Raw genomic sequence first — 25531 nt, 5'->3', positions numbered from 1 at the left:
ATACTATCAGTTCATTTATTTCAAAATGACTTTTCATCATTATTATATACGTAATCGTCAATATGGTTTTTGTGAGACAATGTTCAGTTGCTTATTTAGTTAGGCAATACTTTTAAAGTCCTGATGTTATAACCAGAATCTCCCGAAAGAGAGTGAGACAAATGTGTATAGATCTATACGGGATTGACAATCGTGCACTCAGACTATCGCTACAGTTAGGCTGGTATGCCTATGAGATACAAATGTCGTTAACAAATCTGGCGCCTACAAAGCGTCGTATCAGGCCTACTAGTCATAGTATGGTTATAATAACTCACAAAAAGATATGAACAAATACGATTAGTGTATAATTAATTAAACCAAAGGGTACGAATACAAAGTACTGGTTTTACAATAATACGTTTTATAGTATTACATTACAATTTACAATTACAACTAGTGGAGCCAGGCATACTCACTTTTACTGGGTTTTCAAAGAGTACAATTACAGAACTTGGAAAAACATAAACAATACAAAAAACATTCTTTTTATAGTTTTATTGTGAATTAAAACTATGTTACATTACTTTATAGTACAACAACACTTATACAGAACGGTTTTATGGTATTAAAACTACTTTTCAGTTATATTAGAAAATATTGGATTTTCTGGAACAATAAACACAATTACTATTTCAAGAAACAAACAACAAACTTCTAAACATAAATACTTATGCACTCACCAACTTAAATGTTGATACTCTCTTTTTAAAAATACTTGTATTCTCAGGGAACCAGTAGACAGGTACATCCCTGGGATTTTGAGAAGATGGAGCAGTATAGAGTCATGTCTTCTATCTTTTGGTATATAACTTTTGATATCATATAGACAATGACTTGAACACTATGTAAAACTTATACATTATTAATGCAATGGTTGTTGTACTTTGATTACTATGATGCATGTGTTGTGATACTTAACATGAAGTCATCCACCCCGGACGTTTCCGCCACTCCGGTTTGGGGGTGTGACACTTGTAACGTCCCAAAAATTCATAGTAAAATTTTCATTTTTAAAACAATAAAACATACAAACGAGTTATTCCAAAACCAATCAAAATGAATATATTATTTAAACCTCGGAGTAATATTGAAAATTGCCAATGCGGAAAACTATGGTGGATGCAGTGCAGTCACGTCGGGCCTTCCCTTTTGTACCGGAAGTACCTGAAACCATAAACATAAAAGTATAAGCACAAAGCTTAGTGAGTTCTCCAAAATACCTCATACCATACATACATAACAGTCAAAACATAACTGGGTCTATTTCACCCCCTCCGGTATCTTTCAACCAGTACTAGGTCTATTTCACCCCCTTCGGTATCTTTCAATCGAAACTGGGTCTATTTCACCCCCTTCGATATCTTTCAACCGGTCCTCGGTCTATTTCACCCCCTTCAGTAAGAGTCAAAATGACAACAAGCACGTACAAGCATAACAGTTAGTCACAAAGACAATAATCATTCTACAAACATAATCCATTGGGTCGGCATTGGTGCCTTCAACCCACGAGTAAAATGAAGGAAAACTCACATACCAATTTGAAAGATCGTTGAATAGGACACTGCTCCGAATATCATCTCTACCAGTCACCTATTCATTGGAACATGACCAAACTTAACTTATAATCAATATACCCAAAATACCCCTTGGTCAAACTTGGTTAAAAACAAGGTCAATGTCAAAAAGTCTAAAAAGTCAACCAAATCAACTCAGCTGAGTACGCCCAACGTACTCAGCTTGTACGCTTCGTGTACTCAATCCTTGACCAGAAACGAGGTGTTGACCTCGTACGCCCTACGTACCATAGTGTACGCCCAACGTACGTTCAACCATCATTTCCTTTTATTAAGAGCTTAATCCCTTAAGCTCTTCCATCCAAATTCTAGATCTAGTCCTTAAATGATGCCCTTAACCATAAACTTTCTAACTTTAGTGTACTCCCAACATACGTTTAACCATAATTTCCTTCTATTAAGAGCTTAATCCTTTAAGCTCTGGAATCGCTTTTCTAGATCATTTGTAAGGATCTTTAATCTAGCTTTTCATATTTTCTCTGTGGATCTAGAGTTATCTTGGATTATTGAACTCGTTGATGGTTTTTTAGTGAAACAAAATGATAAAGTTTGCAACTTTATGACTCTTAGTAGTCCCAAGGACACTATACTTTGTAGATCTAAGAAATGGTTGTGGTTTGGAATCCTTGTATGAGTTTAGGTCCCTTTTCTACTCTTTTTGACCTAGATTTGATGAAGGGCATGCATGGGGAATGCATATCCATAAAGTTTATATTTTTAAGGATCAATAGGACCCCTAGATGCTTTATAGAAAGTTTGGGCAAAAGGCTTTACGGACTAAGAACCTTGGAAATAATTTTGCCTTCAGACGTTTTCCCACGACGTGGCAATAGGGTGCCACGACATAGCGATGGGGTTTTCCGTGACTGTTCTGAGACTGTTACTGCCACGACATGGTGCTTTGGGACCACGACATGGCTATGTATTTTGGTACGTATTTGGTTTTATACGAGACCAGGTTCTGATTGGATTGAACCCATCATCCACGACGTAGCCGAAGGATGGCCACGACGTGGAGGTCGACTGAGGTTGACTTTGACTTTAACTTTTGACCATTGACCATTTAATTTGACCAAGTCTGACTTTAGGTCATTTGGGATATTTTGAATAGTAGATTGAGTCTTGGTCCATGTGTGTTGTATAGGTGACCCGTAGAGCCATTAGTTGGAGTAGTATTCAGCTAAGCTATCTTCTTGACATTGAGGTGAGTTTTTCCTCACTGTACTTGTGGGTCGAAGGTGCCAATGTCGGCCCATTAGTCTATGTATCCTGGTATATAGGATGATGCTATCCTGATTATATGTTAGATTGGTAGATCTGTATGATTACATGTACTTGCTAGTGATATGTTTATTTGTTGCTGTCACACCCCCAAACCAGAACGACGGAAACGTTCGGGGGCGGAGGACATCATGTACAGTGTCATAACAATGCACAATAGTAAAACAAGCAACAAAATCATCCATTGCATTAATAACATAGTTAATACAAGTGTGTTCTGTGTAAAGTTTGTAAGACACCAAAATATGTAATCAACAGATATAAAGACGAGTCTTGAATATGCTCCGTCTTCTCAACACCTGGTCATTTGTACCTGTCTACTGGTGACCTGAGAATACAAGTTATTTTGAAAGAGTAGATCAGCATTTAAGCTGGTGAGTTCATAAGTATTTTTGTGTCAAATGTTTGCATTAGTTTTATGAAAATGTTTGTAAGTGTTTTGATGTAAATGTTTGTATACTTCCTAGAAAATCCTATATTTTCTACTAAAATGGAAAGTAGTCTTCTATCAAGACACGACTGTTTTGTATGTTTGTTTTCTAGAAAAAATGTATGTTTTCCCAAGTTTATGACTATCTTTACTAGAAAATAGTTTGCATTACTCGATGTGAGAATATCACTATATATATATATATATATATATATATATATATATATATGTGTGTGTGTGTGTGTGTGTGTGTGTGTGTAATGGGAAAAATGAAGATGTACAGTAGTATTGTATAAAATAACTACTGAAGTACTAACTACCTTAAAACCAATACGTTAAATTAAGGTAAAATGTGATGAAGTTATAACCATGCTTGATTGACTAGTATAAAACACGACGATCTACAAACGTCGAAATGGTATAACATTTGTCACCCGTAGACCTGCAAGTCCCACTGTAGCTAGCAGCAAGGTGTAGGATGGTCATTCCCGTATAGATCTATACACAAACTCACGTTCTCCCTCCAGGAGAATCTGGTTACAAAACATGACACAACAAGTATATTGTTATGCCATGAAGTAGTGGCTCACATTATTGCTATCTTGTTCTTGTTATAGTATGTATGATCCTTCCTGTTCTAGTTATAGTACGTATGTTCCATTCTGTTCTAGTTATAGTATGTAAGAACTGACTCATGTATGAACTGGCTCATGTAAGTTTCACTGTTCTAGAAGTAGTAAGTAGTAATCCTCTAAACTATACCTATTATAGTTTACTAGTATGATTGTTTGACTGTTACTGATTTATAGAAAAGACTCAATTACTCACCAAGAAACTAAGTTATGTATAATCCTTAAAAATGGGTTTAATATTCATATATGTATTTAATAAGTATAACTATAATTTAGCTGACATTCGGACTAGTGATCCTACCCCAAGCCCACAACCAAACTAGGAACAGGAGTCAAGGTATCTAGCAATAGTCCTAAGTCTGTTAAAGCATACTTATACGTAAATAGATAGACGAATATGATTTGATATAAAAGAAGTTTATAAAAGCTTTAAACGAGTTTTAACAAGTTTTAAGTATAAGAAATCCTTTTGGATGTTGTTTTCACATGTAAATGGTTAACACAATTTCATTGTGTTTCTACTTGTATTCCCCCTAAAAGCAATTAAAAGCATTTAAAAGTGTATTTGTAGGGGTATGAACTCACCTATAGTGAGTGATTCGAATGAAAGATCGATATCGGATGCTAAGTATGCCAAGTGAAGTCTCGAGCACAAACGGATCCTATTAAGCATATAATAACACATATATGTATACAATTAGTGTATATAACAACTAACATGTAGGGGAAAAAACCTTAGGAACTAGGAATCACTTTCAATGAAGTGTTAAAATCACAAATGAATGGTTGAAAGGTGTTTACGGCCAAACAAGGGGTGTTCACAGCCTTAGAAGGGTTCACGGCCTAAGAACACATGATGTGTTCACAGCCCAAGCTTGATCCTATGAAGGGTTTACGGCCAAAGATGGAGGGTTCACGGTCCAATCTTGTATCTATGAAGGGTTCACGGCCCTATGAAGGGTTCACGGCCGTAAACTCTTGAAGATCTTTTCAAAGAAGTGTTTGTATCATGGCTGGAATCAAGTGTTTCTAAGGGACAACATGAAGATGGATGAGATACTTACGTTTTTGAGGCATTTAGAAGTGATCACGGTTGAAGATAGTTGAGAGAGAAAGGAGATGTTCACTGCTAGAGTTTGAAGAAGTGAAGAAAAATGAGCCAACTTTATATATATAAGAGTTGTTCACAGCCCAAAGATGGGTTCACGGCCGTGAACCTAGTTTGTGGCTGTGAACTCCTTTTGACGGTGTTTCCCGTTCCATTGCAACTCAATGACTCAAGCTAACACTTCCTAACACACAATCCTTGAGTGTACTAGGCTTAGAAACTCTCAAACAGACCCTTAACACAACATAAAGGTAACAGAAACAAGTATGACTTTTGATTGAATTGATTGAATTTACAATATAGAAATTTCGGGTTGTCACATCATCCCCCCGTTAAAGGGAATTTCGTCCCGAAATTAGAGTTTAAGCAAGTACAGATAGACTAAGGGAAAAGATGAGGATACTTCAGTTTCATTTGATCCTCCCGCTCCCAAGTGAATTCAGGTCCCCGCTTTGCATTCCAGCGAACCTTCACTATCGGGATACGACTTTGTTTCGTTTGCTTGACCTCCCAGTCCATAATTTCTACTGGTTCTTCCATGAAGTTGAGGCTCTCATTGATCTCGATTTCATCGAGTGGAATAACAAGAGTCTCATCGGATAGGCACTTTTTCAGGTTCGATACGTGGAAGGTAGGGTGTACGTTACTAAGTTCTTGGGGTAGTTTGAGTTTGTAAGCTACAGGGCCGATCCTAGCGATAATCTCAAAAGGCCCTATGTACCTTGGATATAGCTTCCCACGCTTTCCGAAGCGTATCAATCCCTTCCAGGGTGAGACCTTCAATAGAACACGGTCCCCAACCTGGAATTCCAAAGGTTTCCGTCTCTTGTCAGCGTAGCTTTTCTGTCGGTCTCTAGAGGCTTTCAATCGTTCACGAATCTGAAAAATCTTCTCTGGCGTTTCCCGAATGATTTCTGGACCTATGAGAGTGCTGTCAGGAACTCGTCCTTTAGCTAATTGCGTGTCACCCACCTCAGCCCAGCACAGAGGGGATCTGCACTTCTGGCCATAGAGGGCTTCAAATGGAGCTGCCTTTATGCTTGTGTGATAACTGTTATTATAGGAGAACTCGACAAGGGGTAATCGAGTATCCCATGCCTTTCCAAAGTCAATCACACAGGCTCGCAACATATCTTCTAGGGTTTGGATGGTCCTCTCACTTAGTCCGTCGGTTTGCGGATGGTAGGCTGTACTCATGCCCAACCTAGTTTGTGACAACCCGAAATTTCCACTTGTACAAATTCTACAGTCAAACACTTCAAATAATAGTCAAAAACATTTCCGTACATTTTTGGCCGGATTTAAGCCCGTTTGGTGCTTTATTTTATTTTTCGTCAAACGATTTAATAAAAGGAAGTGTCGTTATTAGTAAGGTGTAACAAACCGAACAACCAACATATTAACTAGGAGTTTACGGCCAAACCATTGGTGTTTGGGCCGTAAACACCTCTTCCCCAAGGACTCATGCATATATCATGAGTTTACACCCTTTTTACTCACTTCCCACTTCCCACCTCAAGAACACAAGACTTTTCTCTCAAGTATCATAAGTCCATTCTTCCAAATCCGCCAAAAGTGTAAGTTTTCCTTCCTAGATTCTTTCATACAACCCTTAATCTAGTGTTTATACATCTTTTCATCCATGGATTCTTGATTTTTACATAGATCTTCAAGCATTCTTCAAAACACCAAGAACACACACTAGTGTTCTTAAGTCCTAAACACCCTTACAAGCTTCCTATAAGTAAGTATACTCTTCCTAACTAGTTATTTGCTTAGTGTGCTTATAAAACCATGGATTGAACACCAAAAACCCCCAAGAACATGTGTTTACGGTTTGGGGATCTCCCAAAACCGTAAACACCCCTAAAGGGTGTTTTGATGCCCCTAACTCTCTCTCTAGCATGGATTATGGACTAGGAACTTGCATGAATGAACTAGGAACCACAAAACACGAAAAGGTTGAGGCATACATGGGTTTACGGCCGTAAACCCTAGTGTTTACGACCGTAAACTCTCAAGGTTGGTCCAAGGACCGTAAACACCAAAAAGTATGCCATTTCGAGCCCTAACCACTTCCTAAGCCCTTGAATCGACCCTAGGACACTTCTTTGTGAAACATGAGACCTTAAAACACACAAACACACCATTCCCATGAGTTTACGGCCGTAAACTCATGGGGGAAATGGTCCTCCAACCGTAAACACACATAGGGGTGACCATTTGATGTGTAAACTCCATAGTGAAGCCATACACTCCTTAGATGCAACCCTTAGCACTCCTTGCACTTGAAACAAAATGTTTTCATGTATTAGGATACCCTTACTTGCTTAATTAGTAATTAAATAACTAATTAGATACATTTATGTATCACTACATGTTACATAGGATCCGTGTGTGTGTGTTCAAGTCCTCACTCGACACCTAGCATCCTAACCGACACTTCCATCCGATCCACTCGCTACAGGTGAGTTCATACCCCTTAATTAACCTTTTAAATGTTTTTAAATGCTTTTATGAGGGGGGGGGGGAATACAAGTTGAATCATGCTAGTTATCATATCAATCAAATATGATTAATAACCCGCATGCAAAAGGATTTACTACACTTTTAGCTGTTTTACCAAACACACTACTTCAAATGACTTTCCAAAACATTTTTACTAGTTTAAATCTCTTTATCAAACTGTCTTACACACTGTATATTTTCTTTCAAGAATCTGTTACAGCTGTGTTTCAAACAAAGGTTTTCTTCACTTAAACTGTCTTATCAAACTGTTTTCAAATCGTTTTATAAACTGACATCAAGTCATCTTTTCTTAGTTATTAAACTTTTCAAAGGTTTTACAAAACTTCTTTTGTACTTTTATATTGTCAAATGCATGCCTATATATGTATAGTTATATAAGTAATGTTTAAAGGACTTAGAACGGCTAGCTCGCCTTGTTTCCTTTTCCTCGTTGGGATGTGGCTTTAGGGTATCGGTTATCCGTCCGAAGGTCGTCTAAATATTAGTTATATATCATGTATACATATATAATCATAAAAGTTCCATCAGTCAGTTCAGTACCTTTGGGTAGCAAAGGTATACTTTCGATTATACTCGTACATTACTAGTAACTATAATAGGTATAGTTAGGAGATACTACTTGCCATTCCTAGTACAAGGAATCACACAAGAGTCAGTTCATTCATGAGTCTATACGATTACATGCTGTTTGTAGAGATACTATTACATGGATACCCTTACATAGATACGATTTCATATATACTGTATGTAGAAATACAATTATGCTGTATGTAGAGATACTATTACATGGATACTTTTACTTAGATACGATTACATATGTGTTGTATGTAGAGATATTATTACATGGATACTTGTACATAGATACGATTACATAGATCCTATATGATTAGATACTATTACATATTATATGAGTAGATACTATTATATACGCTACGGGACTTACCATTCCGCACCCAAGGCTGTTAACTACAGTAGGGAAAATGCACATCGGCAGGTGGCTACGGTTGTACTGTTCGGCGAGTTTCCACGCCGTGAATATCCTAGTACAAAAGGATACAATTACCTTTACGGTGTGACACATTCACATAGTTACGGGTGTACTGTTCGGCGAGTTTCCATGCCCTGAATATCCTGATGCAAAAGGATACAATTTCTGTTATTATATTATTTCCTTATTACCTTACTATGTGTCACATTCACATAATCGATGAGGTAGATTAGATTTGAATAATAATAGTTGTACAAGGTAAAACCTTCACTTAAGTAGAGGTTCATACTTTCAAAACATTCGGGTCTTGGCAAAAGACTACTTTCTATACTAGTAGGAAATATGGGATTTTCTAGAGTTTTCACACTTATACAAAACTGTTTTCTTAAACTTTTACGAGTCGTTCATAACAACTTTTCACAAGTAATGACACTAAAATACTTATTAATTCACCAGCTTTATTGCTGATACTCGCTTTCAAAATAACTTGTATTCCCAGGTCACAAATAGACAGGTACCGATGCAAGGTTTAGAGAAGATGGAGCAGTCAAGACTCGTCTTTTATTTTGAGTATTCATTATGTTGTTTATACTATGAAAGAACACACTTGTAATTAAAATTATACTATTAATGCAATGGATGATGTTGTTGCTTGTTTACTACTTTACATTGTTGTGATACATTACATGACGTCCTCCACCCCAGAACGTTTCCGCCGTTCTCGGTTTTGGGGTGTGACAGATTGGTATCAGAGCATCGTTTATAGTGAATTAAGTATATCAACCCATAAAAGATATACTAACTATAAATACAATGGGATTAAAACACTCCGACCCAGAGTTAATACTTTTAAATAATAAAATATTTAATAAAGTATACGTGCCTGCATTCATACTAAAATCAGTGTCACAATGACAAGAACAAAAGTATTACGATTGTTGAATATCACAAGTAAGCTTGGGGATGTATGGTCAGTCCTGGGAGTGGCATAGCCTGATCAACTATGCTGGTCCGAGGAGTGATTAGCATATGCCCAAGAATGGTTGTGATGTGGCAACAAGTCTAAAAACTTACCAACACTATCACAATGAAATACCATAGGGGTATTTGATGTTACTGTAATTACTTATCTGAGAACTAAATAGATCTTTATCAGTAGGTCAATAGTTTCTTAGTGGATACATTAAAATTATATGTACCTAGGACGTCATAGACTCAGAATCTGTGAATCTTTGCTTTATGTCCTGTCCTTGTTTGGTTGGGGGCTTAGGGTTAGGGTCACTTATTCGAAGGTCTATCCTGTCCTAAATACATATAACTAGTATGCACTAAACAAGTATTGAAGTAACTGATAAAGATCATCATATAATTATCTAATTAGTACATCTATTTAGTTATTTCTTCTATCCCTTTTCTCGCATAGATATCATGGCTGGATTCCATCCCCACGACAACCCGTACTACCCTAACCACGGCAATGTTGGATGGCTCGGAGAGGAGCCAGAGAATGATCACCCAATCCCTATGGATGGTCACCAAGCTGAAGGCTTTGCTGATGGTTCTGACTCCGAACCTGGAGTGGAGAACCTACCCCCGATGGCTCTTGTTCCAAATCCTAACCCTCGTCCGGCTTTTCTAGGCCCGACGCCTTCGTGGGTGGAAAGCTTGGAAACATGGAGCCAAGTGCAGGATCAGCCCATGCCATTTAATGGAGACCGAAGCTTCTATGACCTAAGCGAAGGGGGCTCAGCAGACAGAGTCTTGCCAATCCTGGTCCGCAGAGTGGCCCGAAATGAGATTCAAGGCAGGACAGCCCTCCATCAAATCACGAAAGTTGTCACCAATGCAAGAATGCATACGATCCGCACCATTCGCCTGGAAGATGCTCTTGAGAGATCTGAGAGAGACCATGAAACCCTGCTGCAAGCGCTGGCTGAATCACGAGCCGAAGTCATAGAACTCCGAGTACGCCAGAGGGTGTACGAAAGACACCTGCTCGATATGGAACGTCAACTAGCTGAACTAGGGATTCACCAGAGGGATGACCGTCACCAGTAGTAGTTGTCTTACCTTCTTTCCCTGTCAAAAGGAATCGTTTTCCTGTCTATGTCCTATGTGGCATTTTCTATGAAATTATATTGTACTGTAGGTACTTCTATTTAGGCCTTTATGCGGCCAAAACCTTTCTACTCCGGATATGATGTAAGACCTTCTACAAGGTCAATTTTCCCAAAATTATTACATCATAAACATCAATGATAATGACAGTCGGCAAACTTCTGGGTCATTCTTTGTTCAAATACTTTCATCATGCTATCGTAGGAGTCTATCTGAAACCCACTCTAGTCAAGTTATTGGACTAGGGTAATTTAGCTCCGGGATCATTCCTAATTCTCTTTAAAAGGTTAGATCATGTTGTTCACCAACCAATGGTACCCCCCGGTTTGAACATCAAACGTCTTGAGACCATTCTACGAACTTACTTCTACTCTGTACTAGGACTACATCATAGGGATGTAGGTCAAACCCTCGAGAACTTATTTCTACTCTTTACATAAACGATCGAAATGCATCTAGGTTCAACCATAATCGCTCACGAATTAATTTTCTTCCCATGTTACAGAATCATGTCGTCATCCGGAAATAGTCAGCCAAACAACGAAACCCCTGTCCTTCATATCGATGCAGCTACCTTTCAAGCTGCAGTCTCAGCTGCCGTGACAGCTGTTCTGACTCACCTTAGCGCTAACAATGCAAATGTTAGCGGAATATGTATCAATGATTCCAATCCAAGTGACAACCAAGTACATCCATGAGTGACGAACTACCGCAACGCTCCGAATCTCAAGCCCAAGAATAACAGACAAAGGTTCAGGAAAAGAGGTAAAGGCAAATCACCCCAAGGGGCGAGCAAAAGACAACAACCTGTGGCAGCCTTCGCGGCCACGACGTCTGCAACTCCTACTGTCATTCCTACTAGCATCCCAGTTATCCCTAACCCAGCCAGACAATATGCTGGCAATCTCCCAGAGTGCAACAAATGCAACTATCACCATCATGGACCTTGTCGGGTAATGCAGTTCTTAAACTGCAACAAAAAGGGACACACCATCAACTACTGCAGGGCTCGGATCCAACACATTACTTCAACCACCAACGTCGAAATTTCTCGGATATGCCATCTATGTGGTGTTATGGGACATTTCAAAAGGGACTGCCCAACGGAGAAGGGTGACGGGGGAACAGGAGGAGTTTGACCCTACTATAGTATAGGAACGTTTCCCATCAGTTGTATTTTGTATGCTTTCCAAACTGTTTAAAACTAGCGCAACTTGAGTCTTATCTTTTGCGAGATCCTGTCAGTTAAGGGACCCTCGTGCTGCGTATACTTGTCTTTTGTAGTATACCTAGTTCGCAGCAATAGTCTTGTAGTAAATCTATAGTACTGCAGCTCTGTTAAAAGTTGCACAGTCGTGTTTTGTCTGTAACGCCTTTATGATCAGATATAGTGCCTTTAATATCCAAGTGATTCCAATTTTATCATACGACTAGAGTCCATTCGATCCTCACAATACCCGTTTCGTGTATAAATCTCTTTCTCCGAAATCATCTTTCTAGCGAAGCCGTCATTTTAGAACTCCGAAGTACTCATGCGTAGAGTACCTCATGTTTCTTATCCTTTCCGAAGAAACCTCAGCAAACCTCCCCGAAGTACCACTCGTGCAGTACGTCAAGTTCAATCCAAAGATCCGTACGGTTGATCTATCGCTGAAGAATGTATACACAAGGGTGGTATATAATCAAGGTTCTACAGGTTTAGAATTAATGATTCCCCTTTAACTTATTTTCCTCGTTGGGATGTGAGCTTAAAGAAGAATCATTTATTCTATTACCTTTTCAATCTTAATTATATACGACTCGTATACACGAGACTGGGATTGATGAACCATGTATGATTTCTAATATGAACTTCAGGACGGAGACTGCCCAAGACTGCGAGTAATCGCATCGTCATGCGAACAAACTTAGAACCCAGTACGACTCCTGTAACCATATCGCCCTACAGTCTGACACCTACCGAGCTACAAAGAACTGTCAGGTCAAACCTAACGAACTACTCAGCAATGGAATTGAAAGACCAAGCTTCTCACCATGGAGAGCTTCGGTCTTGTTCTTTAAGGAGAAAGACGAATTGTTTCGTAGGTCCATCAACTTCAGAGAACTCAACAATATCTCCAGTAGAAATCATTACTATCTGCCTCGCATAGATGAATAGGCCGACTAACCGCAAGGAACGATATACCCTCCAGGAATGGGCCTGAGATCCGAATATCACCAGTTGCGAGTATTAGAGAAGGATGTCCGAGGACAATCTTCCAAACTCGATGCGGACACTGCGAGTCCGTAGTGATACCCCTCGGATAGGACCAATACGTCCGTAGTATTCATGAACTTAACGAATAGGGCACGCCATTCTTACTTGGATCAGTTCGTCATTGTCCTTGTAAATGACTTGCTTATCTACCCTCGTAGTAAGAAGGAAACCATAAAGAGCAGCTACAGCAACCCATGGAAACAATACGATCAGAGAAGCCTTACCCGAAGTTCTCTAGATATGAGTTTTGAAATTTAAGAGTCAAAATTTCTAAGACACACTAATAGTGATGTAGGAATTCTTGAGGAACCTTTTCAATTAATCAAAACCATTGAGAATTTATCAGCACCGAAGACGCCGACGGAATTCGCCAAATTCTAGGTCTCGCTGACCTACTGTCATAATTCGATTTGAACTCCTCGCAAATTACGGTACCTCTTACGACGTTGACCCAGAAGGGAGCAACCCCTGACTGGGAAGAGAAGCAAGAGGGAGAAACCTTTGGAACCCCTGGTAAGAGACCAAATTCTTTTGGAAGTCTCACTCTGGGAAGGCTTATTACGCTTCGGAAAGCGTGGAAAGCTAAAAATCCAAGATAGTTAGGATCTCCGAGATTCTTGCCAGAATCAGCCCTGTAACTCACAAACTCAATCTACCCCGCGAGCTTAGTAAAGTACATTCTACCCTCCACGTCTCGAACTTGCAGAAGTATCTATCCGACGAGACTCTTGTAATCCCACTCGACGAGATCGAGTTCCACAAGAGCCTCACCTTCGTGGAAGAACCATAGTCACCATAGACCGAGAGGTCAAACGGACGAAGCAACACCGCTTCCCATTAGTGAAGGTTAACTGGAATGCCAACCAAGGACCTGGATTCACTTGGGAGCGCGAGAATCAATCGATTAGGAAGTATCCCCACTTCTTGGCTCGATTATTCATGCCTACTCCTTGCCTAAATTCTAATTTCGGGACGAAATTCCCTCTAACGGGGGGATGATGTGACAACCCGAAATTTTCACTTGTACAAATTCTACAGTCAAACACTTCAAATAATAGTCAAAAACATTTCCGTACATTTTTGGCCGGATTTAAGCCCGTTTGGTGCTTTATTTTATTTTTCGTCAAACGATTTAATAAAAGGAAGTGTCGTTATTAGTAAGGTGTAACAAACCGAACAACCAACATATTAACTAGGAGTTTACGGCCAAACCATTGGTGTTTGGGCCGTAAACACCTCTTCCCCAAGGACTCATGCATATAGCATGATTTTACACCCTTTTTACTCACTTCCCACTTCCCACCTCAAGAACACAAGACTTTTCTCTCAAGTATCATAAGTCCATTCTTCCAAATCCGCCAAAAGTGTAAGTTTTCCTTCCTAGATTCTTTCATACAACCCTTAATCTAGTGTTTATACATCTTTTCATCCATGGATTCTTGATTTTTACATAGATCTTCAAGCATTCTTCAAAACACCAAGAACACACACTAGTGTTCTTAGGTCCTAAACACCCTTACAAGCTTCCTATAAGTAAGTATACTCTTCCTAACTAGTTATTTGCTTAGTGTGCTTATAAAACCATGGATTGAACACCAAAAACCCCCAAGAACATGTGTTTACGGTTTGGGGATCTCCCAAAACCGTAAACACCCCTAAAGGGTGTTTTGATGCCCCTAACTCCCTCTCTAGCATGGATTATGGACTAGGAACTTGCATGAATGAACTAGGAACCACAAAACACGAAAAGGTTGAGGCATACATGGGTTTACGGCCGTAAACCCTAGTGTTTATGACCGTAAACTCTCAAGGTTGGTCCAAGGACCGTAAACACCAAAAAGTATGCCATTTCGAGCCCTAACCACTTCCTAAGCCCTTGAATCGACCCTAGGACACTTCTTTGTGAAACATGAGACCTTAAAACACACAAACACACCATTCCCATGAGTTTACGGCCGTAAACTCATGGGGGAAATGGTCCTCCAACCGTAAACACACATAGGGGTGACCATTTGAAGTGTAAACTCCATAGTGAAGCCATACACTCCTTAGATGCAACCCTTAGCACTCCTTGCACTTGAAACAAAGTGTTTTCATGTATTAGGATACCCTTACTTGCTTAATTAGTAATTAAATAACTAATTAGATACATTTATGTATCACTACATGTTACATAGGATCCGTGTGTGTGTGTTCAAGTCCTCACTCGACACCTAGCATCCTAACCGACACTTCCATCCGATCCACTCGCTACAGGTGAGTTCATACCCCTTAATTAACCTTTTAAATGTTTTTAAATGCTTTTATGAGGGGGGGGGGAATACAAGTTGAATCATGCTAGTTATCATATCAATCAAATGTGATTAATAACCCGCATGCAAAAGGATTTACTACACTTTTAGCTGTTTTACCAAACACATTACTTCAAATGACTTTCCAAAACGTTTTTACTAGTTTAAATCTCTTTATCAAACTGTCTTACACACTGTATATTTTCTTTCAAGAATCTGTTACAGCTGTGTTTCAAACAAAGGTTTTCTTCACTTAAACTGTCTTATCAAACTGTTTTCAAATCGTTTTATAAACTGACATCAAGTCATCTTTTCTTAGTTATTAAACTTTTCAAAGGTTTTACAAAACTTCTTTTATACTTTTATATTGTCAAATGCATGCCTATATACGTATAGTTATATAAGTAATGTTTAAAGGACTTAGAACGGCTAGCTCGCCTTGTTTCCTTTTCCTCGTTGGGATGTGGCTTTAGGGTATCGGTTATCCGTCTGAAGGTCGTCTAAATATTAGTTATATATCATGTATACATATATAATCATAAAAGTTCCATCAGTCAGTTCAGTACCTTTGGGTAGCAAAGGTATACTTCCGATTATACTCGTACATTACTAGTAACTATAATAGGTATAGTTAGGAGATACTACTTGCCATTCCTAGTACAAGGAATCACACAAGAGTCAGTTCATTCATGAGTCTATACGATTACATGTTGTTTGTAGAGATACTATTACATGGATACCCTTACATAGATACGATTTCATATATACTGTATGTAGAAATACAATTATGCTGTATGTAGAGATACTATTACATGGATACTTTTACTTAGATACGATTACATATGTGCTGTATGTAGAGATATTATTACATGGATACTTGTACATAGATACGATTACATAGATCCTATATGATTAGATACTATTACATATTATATGAGTAGATACTATTATATACGCTACGGGACTTACCATTCCGCACCCAAGGCTGTTAACTACAGTAGGGAAAATGCACATCGGCAGGTGGCTATGGTTGTACTGTTCGGCGAGTTTCCACGCCGTGAATATCCTAGTACAAAAGGATACAATTACCTTTACAGTGTGACACATTCACATAGTTACGGGTGTACTGTTCGGCGAGTTTCCACGCCGTGAATATCCTGATGCAAAAGGATACAATTTCCTTTATTATATTATTTCCTTATTACCTTACTGTGTGTCATTTAACGCCCGTAGATCCGGCCTAGTCAATTTAGAGACGATGAGCATCAAAAATGACTTTTTGATGGAAGATTATTTAGGAGGAGTAATCTTAACCAAGTTATAGTATATGTTACAAGGATTCCATACATATAAAGAACACCGAAATCCAAGTTATAACGAAGAAGTTATGACCTGTCGAAGTTTCGCGACAGAACCGGCACAACGCTGAATGACGTAAAATATGAATTTAAGATAGAGCGATATCTAGCCTTAGTGATCTAAACGGAACTTGTAGAATATGGTAAACCGAGAGCGTGCATAAAAAGAATGCCCAAATCTGACTTCGTGTGAGGAAGTTATGATTTTCCAAAGTTTCGACTTAACAGTATACAGCCCGAATACTCAATTTGAGATCGAGCGATTTTTAGCCGAAACAATCTAAACGAGAATTGAAGATCTCGTCATTAGTAGTGCAACGGTAAAAAGACAGACGAAAACGGACGTCGGATGAAGAAGTTATGATTTTATAACAGAATTTTCCTGTCCCGGCCTACTAAAAATAATATAATAAAAATAAAGTCAAAATTAGCCGACGGAGTCTAAACGAAAGTTGTAGAGCATAATCTCACCTACGCGTGGATATAAAGAAGGTCGAAAACGGAGCTCGTATGCGAACGTTATGAATTTTTGAAGATTGTGGCACGCACACCAAAGCTTATCCGAAGCGTACGCCCAGCGTAACCAAGATTACGCCCAGTGTACTTGGAAATTACGCCCAGCATAATCCCAGACCTAGCAGCCTATAAATAGAAACCAAGATCAGCCATTTTCCTTGCCATTTTTCTTCCTTTCTCTCTAAGTTTTGCATCGTTTTGCGTGCCAATCATATCCCGATGCCCCAGTATCATTCCCGAGCCCCGAGGCAAGTTCCGAAGCCCCGAGGATCCCGAGAAGTGAAGTTTCCGAGCCGAAACTCTGCCCGCGAGAAGCCCGGTTTTCAAGAAAAACATCCCGGTTTTATTGGAAAAGTTTATTTTAAAAGACGAGGTGCTATCCGATCATTGTCTTATCAAGTGAGTGCATAGTTACTTTCATCTTACACATAGATATGAAGTATTTTAATATAAACTACGTGCTATGTGTGTATATTGTCTGAATACTTGTTGTCTATGCTGGGTGAAAGATTTTTATACATGTTTTAAAGAATTTAAACTGTATATGTATTTTATATCTACATAATATGTTGGGTAAAACATGGGTAGATGAAATATGAGTTGGATGATGAGTTGAGAGGTGATATAGACCATGAGGTAAGGGTGAGAGGTAAACGATGAGAGAAGCCTTTTTCCCAAATGATGGCCCCATCATTCAGCAGAGTATGGATGACAACCACAGACTATTTTAGACAGTCCAGTGGAACACTAGCAGGCTCGCAACCTGTAGGTGTTGTGAACGATGTGTTCACCCAGTGTACTCTAAACCCTGGCGATCATGCATACTTGGTGCCTAAACCTTGGTGATCATGCAGAGTTGGTGCCAAAACCCTGGCGACTATGCGGACTTAGTGCCTGTTGTATAAACCTTGGCGATCATGCAGACTTGGTGCCAAAACCCTGGCGACTATGCAGACTTAGTGCCTAAACCCCGGTGACGATGGACTTCGTGCCGATTCCTTAGGATGATCCTTAGGAATGAATAAACGAGGAATAGTTGATTCTTAGGGTAGATCCTTAAGAGTAAAGAAGATAATGAGGATGGGTAATTGGGTTGATTGTTGATGCTTAAACATAATAATTATATTATTGTGGGTTGAAAACCCTATGTACTCACCAGGTTTCCCAACCTGACCCACTCAGTTTATTTGTATCACAGGTGCCGATATGAAGTTACATTACACTGAGAGATTTAAAAGAGATGCAAATCACTAGTGATAATGAATGTAAGTTCGGTTTATGCTTATGTTTCTGTATTGACAATGACATCCCAAATGTTTTAAAATGGATAAAAATACATTTCTTCGGAAATGTTTTGATAACATATTTATCATGTTTTTCTGGGAACAAATTCTGCAAGATTTTTATTAAAAGAAGTACTCTGATTTTTATAAAGCATAAACAAAATCGGTCTTTTATGGCCGTAAAAATAGGGATGTCACATGTCACATTCACATAATCGATGAGGTAGATTAGATTTGAATAATAATAGTTGTACAAGGTAAAACCTTCACTTAAGTAGAGGTTCATACTTTCAAAACATTCGGGTCTTGGCAAAAGACTACTTTTTATACTAGTAGGAAATATGGGATTTTCTAGAGTTTTCACACTTATACAAAACTGTTTTCTTAAATTTTTACGAGTCGTTCATAACAACTTTTCACAAGTAATGACACTAAAATACTTATGAATTCACCAGCTTTATTGCTGATACTCGCTTTCAAAATAACTTGTATTCTCAGGTCACAAATAGACAGGTACCGATGCAAGGTTTAGAGAAGATAGAGCAGTCAAGACTCGTCTTTTATTTTGAGTATTCATTATGTTGTTTATACTATGAAAGAACACACTTGTAATTAAAATTATACTATTAATGCAATGGATGATGTTGTTGCTTGTTTACTACTTTACATTGTTGTGATACATTACATGACGTCCTCCACCCCAGAACGTTTCCGCCGTTCTCGGTTTTGGGGTGTGACAGATTAGGCAATTTGGTTATGAAGTCCATTGTGATCCGCTCCCACTTCCACTCAGGTATTTCCGGTTGTTGTAGTAAACCTGAGGGTTTCTGGTATTCGACCTTAACCTTGGCGCAAGTAAGACACTTACTCATAAGGGTAGCAATCTCTGCTTTCATGTTAGGCCACCAATATAACTTTTTGAGATCCAGATACATCTTATCTGAACCTGTGTGGACGGAATATAGAGTATTGTGCGCTTCGTTCATGACCACATCTCTGAAGCCACAGAGCTTCGGTGTCCAGATTTGATCCATGAGGTACAAGGCTCCACCACCCTTGACTTCTAAGTTCTTATCCATCCCTCTAAGGGATTCACCCGCCACATTTTCAGGTTTCAAGGCTTCCAGCTAAGCCTCCTTAATTTGTGTGGACAGGTGTGAATGGATTGTCATAGTCAATGATTTGACTCTACGACCAAAGTATTCTTTTCGACTTAGGGCGTCAGCTACTACGTTGGCTTTATCGGGATGATCATGAATTTTGCATTCGTGGTCATTGAGTAGCTCGACCCACCGTCGTTGTCTCATGTTGATCTCCTTCTGGTCGAATATATGTTAAAGGCTTTTGTGATCTGTAAAGATAGTGCTTTTTGTACCATACAGGTAGTGTCTCTAGATCTTCAGAGCAAATACCATTGCTCCTAACTCAAGATCATGTGTGGTGTAGTTGACTTCGTGCGTCTTAAGCTGTCTTGAGGCATAGGCGATAACCTTTCCTCATTGCATAAGAACACAACCAACCCATTGGTTTGATGCATCGCAGTAAACCACAAAGTCTTCTATCCCTTCTGGGAGGGATAATATCGGTGCGCTGCATAAGGCTCGCTTCAGCGTTTGGAACGCCTTCTCTTGTTTCTCTTCCCAGTCAAAGGTTGCACCTTTTTGGGTCAATGTAGTAAGTGGTTTCACGATCCTAGAGAAGTTCTGAATAAACCTGCGATAGTAGCCATCAAGACCTAGAAATTGACAAATTTCTGTAGGCGTCTTTGGTGCTGACCAGTTCTCAATGGCCTTTATTTTGGAAGGATCCACGTGAATTCCCTCTTCGCTAACCACGTGAACCAAGAATTCGACTCTTCGAATCCAAAATTTGCATTTAGAGAACTTCGCATAGAGCTTCTCTGCTCGTAGTGTTTCTAAGATCTGACGTAAATGTTGACTATGTTCCTCCTTACTACGAGAGTAGATAAGTATGTCGTCGATGAATACAATAACGAACTGATCTAAGTAAGGACGACAAACCCGGTTCATTAAGTCCATGAACACTGCGAGCGCATTGGTTAACCCAAAAGGCATCACTACAAACTCGTAGTGTCCATAACGAGTTCAGAAGGCTATTTTGGGAACATCTTCCTTTAAAACTCGTAACTGGTGATACCCGGATCTCAGGTCAATCTTGGAAAAGTAGTTTTCCCCTTGCAGTTGGTCGAACAAGTCGTCTATACGAGGTAGAGGGTATCGGTTCTTAATGGTCAGTTTGTTTAATTCTCGGTAGTCGATGCACATACAGAACGATCCGTCTTTCTTCTTCACGAACAAGACCGGTGCTCCCCAAGGTGAGAAGCTTGGTCTAATAAATCCTTTGCTGAACAGTTCGTTCAGTTAACCTGATAGTTCCTGCATCTCAGTTGGTGCTAGTCGATAAGGTGATTTGGCTACTAGGGTAGCCCCTGGAACTAAGTCGATTCTGAACTCGACTTCACGTTGTGGTGGTAATCCTGGTAGTTCTTTGGGAAAAATGTCTGGAAAGTCGCGTACTTCTGGGACGTTCTTTATGTCTTTTGCCTCTTGGCTCATATCAACTACATGAGCAAGGAATGCATAACATTCCTTTCGTAAGTACTTCTGGGCTTGTATACTTGAGATGATTCGAAGGTTCGTGTCTGGTTTGTCGTCATAGATAACTAGGGTTTCCTTAGACGATAGAGTAAGACAAACAGCCTTCTCAAAACACATGATGTCAGCACGATGAAGACTCAACCAATCCATGCCGATAATGACGTCGAAACTTTTAATTGAGATAGGCATGAGGTCGATAGGAAATGAATGGCTATCTAGAGATAGGGTACATCCTACGTATATATAGCTAGTGCTCTCAGTCTTTCCGTTAGCCATTTCTACAGTGAACAGTTCTTTAAGTGCTCGTGGTTTTTGTTTAAGTAAGTGTGCAAATTTTTGGTTCACGAAACTCCTCTCCGCTCCACTATCAAATGGTATGCATGCATAAGAGTTATCGAGTAGAAACGTACCAGTGACCACTGTAGGGTCTGCTACCGCTTCCTCATGGCCTATCGCCAAAACTCTTCCTACTCTGCCAGCATTCCTTACTTTCGGGCAGTTCCTCTTGTAGTGACCAACCTCACCACACCTGTAGCAGGCCTGGCCTGCTCCAGCACTAGGGACCTGGGTGATTGACCTAGTCGGAGCTTTGCAGAAACGGGCAGTGTGCCCTTTCCTGTTGAAGTTTGTGTTGGATATAGTGTCTAAGTCCATAACTATATTTGGTATGTACTTGACCCGACCCGGCATGGTCCATTTGGGTTGCACTTCACCCGAACAATTTATGGATAATCGTTTGAGAATAGTATAAGTTATGATTTATTAATATATTATAAGTCCTAATATATTAATACAAAATCATATTATTTAATTAGTATTGATCTATAATTAATTTAGAATTAATTTAGAGATCAAAAGTATGACTAATTAAATATGGGCTCTTGTATTTATATAGTGTGGGCTAATGCTTATTTGGAATGGGCTAGGCTTGCATGGAAAGTCCATGGATACTCCATGGAGCTTTAACCCATGGATCTCATGGAAATGAAAAGACATGGGTATTAGGGTTTACATGGATGTAACCCTAATCCACCACACTATATAAAGGAGGCTTTAGTTCTTGAAATTGCACTAGTTGATGTGTGAAAACTAAGAGGGCTGATTTCCAAAAGTTTGTAACTATTCTCTCAAGTTTCCAAGTTTGTGGTGATTTGTGACTTCCATTTGAGGCATCCACATTATTGGTGCTAGGCTCTCAAACTCCAAGCAATCAACTACTACTACAAGGTAAGTAATTCTACTAGTTTTATTTGATTCAAGTACCCCATGCCATGCTAGTTAGGATAAGAACCTTGGAAAAATAATTATTTGCATGTATCTTAGTCAAACATAGATCCAAGGTTTCTAGGGTACCAATGTCTTGGCAATCGGGCATGACAAAGGGAAGAAGAGAAAGAACCCTTCTAAGGGTACCAAGGGTAAGACCCTTGAAGGCTCCTCTTCAAGCAAAACCAAGAAAGGTTTTGTCACTCCTTCTGCTAACCCTAATGAGGCTGAATGCTTCTATTGCCATGAAAAGTCGCACTGGAAGCGAAACTGCCCAAAGTACCAGCAAGATTTGAAGGATGGGAAAGTAAAACCCAACCATGCAGGTATATACACTATATTGTCTAATAACTCACCTCATTCTAAGTCTTGGGTCCTTGATACAGGTTGTGGTATTCACATATGTTGTGATTTGCAGGGACTAAAAAGAAGTGAGAATGTGGAGCAGGGAAAGATAAACTTGATCATGGGAAACAGGAAAGCTTCACCTGTCACCAAGATAGGAGTTTATTCCTTAGTGCTAAATAGTGGGTTTACATTAGATTTGAATAAATGTTATTATTCGCCAGAAATGGCAAGAAATGTTATTTCCTTTCATGCATTGTATAAACAAGGTTTTACCTTTTATTTTGATAATAATAATGGTAGTATTGATGCTTTCTTTAATAATGTTCTTTATTTTAAAGCATTACCTTGTGATGGCGTGTATGAAACTGTATCTGTTGTAGATAATCTAGGAAATAATGTATTGTGTATTAACTCTTCCACTGGCTTAGATAAAGCATCCTTATGGCATTGACGTCTTGGACATGTAAGCAAGAAACGCATAGGCCAACTCCAAAAGGATGGAGTTTTGGAGTCATTTGACCTAAAGTCAGATGATAGTTGTGAATCTTGTTTGCTTGGTAAAATGACAAAGTCACCTTTTACTGGCACTTGTGCTAGGGGTGAAGGTTTGTTGGACCTCATACACACGGATGTGTGTGGACCCTTCAGAACCGCCACAAGAGATGCTAATCGGTTCTATGTGACTTTTACTGATGATTTTAGTAGATATGGATATGTCTACCTAATCAAGCATAAGTCAGAAACCTTTGAGAAATTCAAAGAGTTTAAGCAAGAAGTGGAGAATCAGTTGGGCAGGAACATTAAGATGCTTCGATCTGATCGTGGTGGTGAGTATCTTAGTACTGAGTTCCTTGACTATCTTAAGGAATGTGGGATTGTCTCACAATTGACACCTCCTAGGACACCACAGTTGAATGGTGTAGCTGAGAGGCGCAATTGGACCTTGTTGGACATGGTTCGTTCCATGATGAGTCGAGCTTCGCTACCAATCTCATATTGGGGGTATGCCTTAGAGACTGTCGCCCATATCCTTAATCTAGTCCCTAAAAAGAAGGTTGCCAAAACACCTCACGAGTTGTGGACTGGAAAAGTTCCCAATATAGACCACATCAAGATTTGGGGTTGCGAGGCTTTCGTGAGACGCGAGACTCACGATAAGCTCGAACCCCGAAGCGAAAGGTGTATTTTCATCGGCTACCCACATAAATCCTTTGGTTACATCTTCTACAGACCCAGTGATAATGTGGTCTTTGTAGCAAGAAGAGGATTCTTTCGAGAGAGAGAATTCATGAGCCAAGGAGACAGTGGGAGGCAAATTGACCTTGAGGAAATTCAAGAGTCAAGTGGTGAAGGAACCTCAAACCCTAGCCCTCAACCTGAGGAGGAAACTCATGTTGAGCCGACTGAAGAATCTATACCTCTGAGGCGTTCCACCAGAGTTAGGAATGCACCTGAGCATTATTATGGTTTTCATATTACTGCAGAAGGTGAGACACTTATCAGTGATAACACACTGGTAAATCTGGATGAGCCTAACAGCTACACGGAAGCCATGGCAGGCCCTGAGGCTGCTAAATGGAAAGAGGCTATGGATAGCGAGATATAGTCCACGTATGACAATCAAGTTTGGAACTTGGTTGACAATGTACCTGATCGTAAGATAGTTGGGTGCAAATGGATCTTCAAGAAGAAGACCGACATGGATGGTAATGTACACACTTATAAGGCACGACTGGTTGCAAAGGGTTATTCTCAAACTCCGGGAGTTGATTATGATGAGACCTTTTCACCAGTGGCCAAGATTAAGTCTATTAGGGTTCTGTTAGCCATTGCTACATTTCATGATTATTAAATATGGCAAATGGATGTCAAAACCGCTTTCCTTAATGGAAACTTGGCTGAAGATGTTTACATGGTTCAGCCAGAGGGTTTTGTCAGTACAGAGTACCCCAGTAGAGTGTGTAAGCTCGAGAAATCCATTTATGGATTAAAACAGGCACCTCGCAGATGGAATCTTTGCTTTGATGAGAAAGTCAAATAATTTGGCTTTTCAAGGAGTGAAGATGAATCTTGTGTCTATATCAAGGCTAGTGGGAGTATAGTCAGCTTTTTGGTACTGTATGTGGATGACATACTACTCATAGGAAATGACATCCCAACCCTGCAGGAAGTAAAGTCCTGGCTTGGGAAGTGTTTCGCTATGAAGGACCTTGGAGAAGCTGCCTATATCCTAGGGATAAGGATTTTGAGAAACAGGAGTAAAAGACTAATTGGACTTAGTCAAAGCACCTATGTGGACAAAGTGTTGAAAAGGTTCAACATGCATAACTCCAAGAAAGGAGAGTTACCCATCCAGAGTAATGCCAGATTGAGTAAGAAACAAAGCCCTAGTACTGAGGCTGAGATAGCAGAAATGAGTCGAATACCTTATGCTTCAGCTGTAGGATCGATCATGTATGCTATGACGTGTACTCGACCTGATGTAGCCTTTGCTTTGAGCATGGTTAGCAGGTATCAGGGGAACCCTGGCAAGGCACACTGGACTGCGGTAAAGAATATCCTCAAGTACCTACGGAGGACTAAGGACTGGGTCCTTACCCTCAGTGGCAGTGAGGACTTGAGAGTTGTAGGGTACAGTGATGCTAGCTTTCAGACTGACAGGGATAATTTCCGCTCTCAGTCGGGCTGGGTCTTTACTCTAAACGGAGGGGCAATTACTTGGAAAAGTTCCAAGTAGGAGACAGTGGCTGATTCCACTTGTGAATTAGAGTATATAGCAGCAAGTGAGGAAGCAAAGGAGGCTATATGGCTAAAGAACTTCATCGGAGACCTTGGAGTTGTACCAGCTATAAAGGAGCCAATGGAGATTTTCTGTGACAGCAATAGTGCGGT

The sequence above is a fragment of the Lactuca virosa genome, chromosome 5 (assembly GCF_052849685.1).
Source record: "Lactuca virosa cultivar CGN04683 chromosome 5, Lactuca_virosa_CGN04683_v6, whole genome shotgun sequence".
NCBI lineage: Eukaryota > Viridiplantae > Streptophyta > Magnoliopsida > Asterales > Asteraceae > Lactuca > Lactuca virosa.
The sequence above is the reverse complement of the archived record's forward strand: the minus strand, read 5'-3'. Positions refer to the sequence as shown.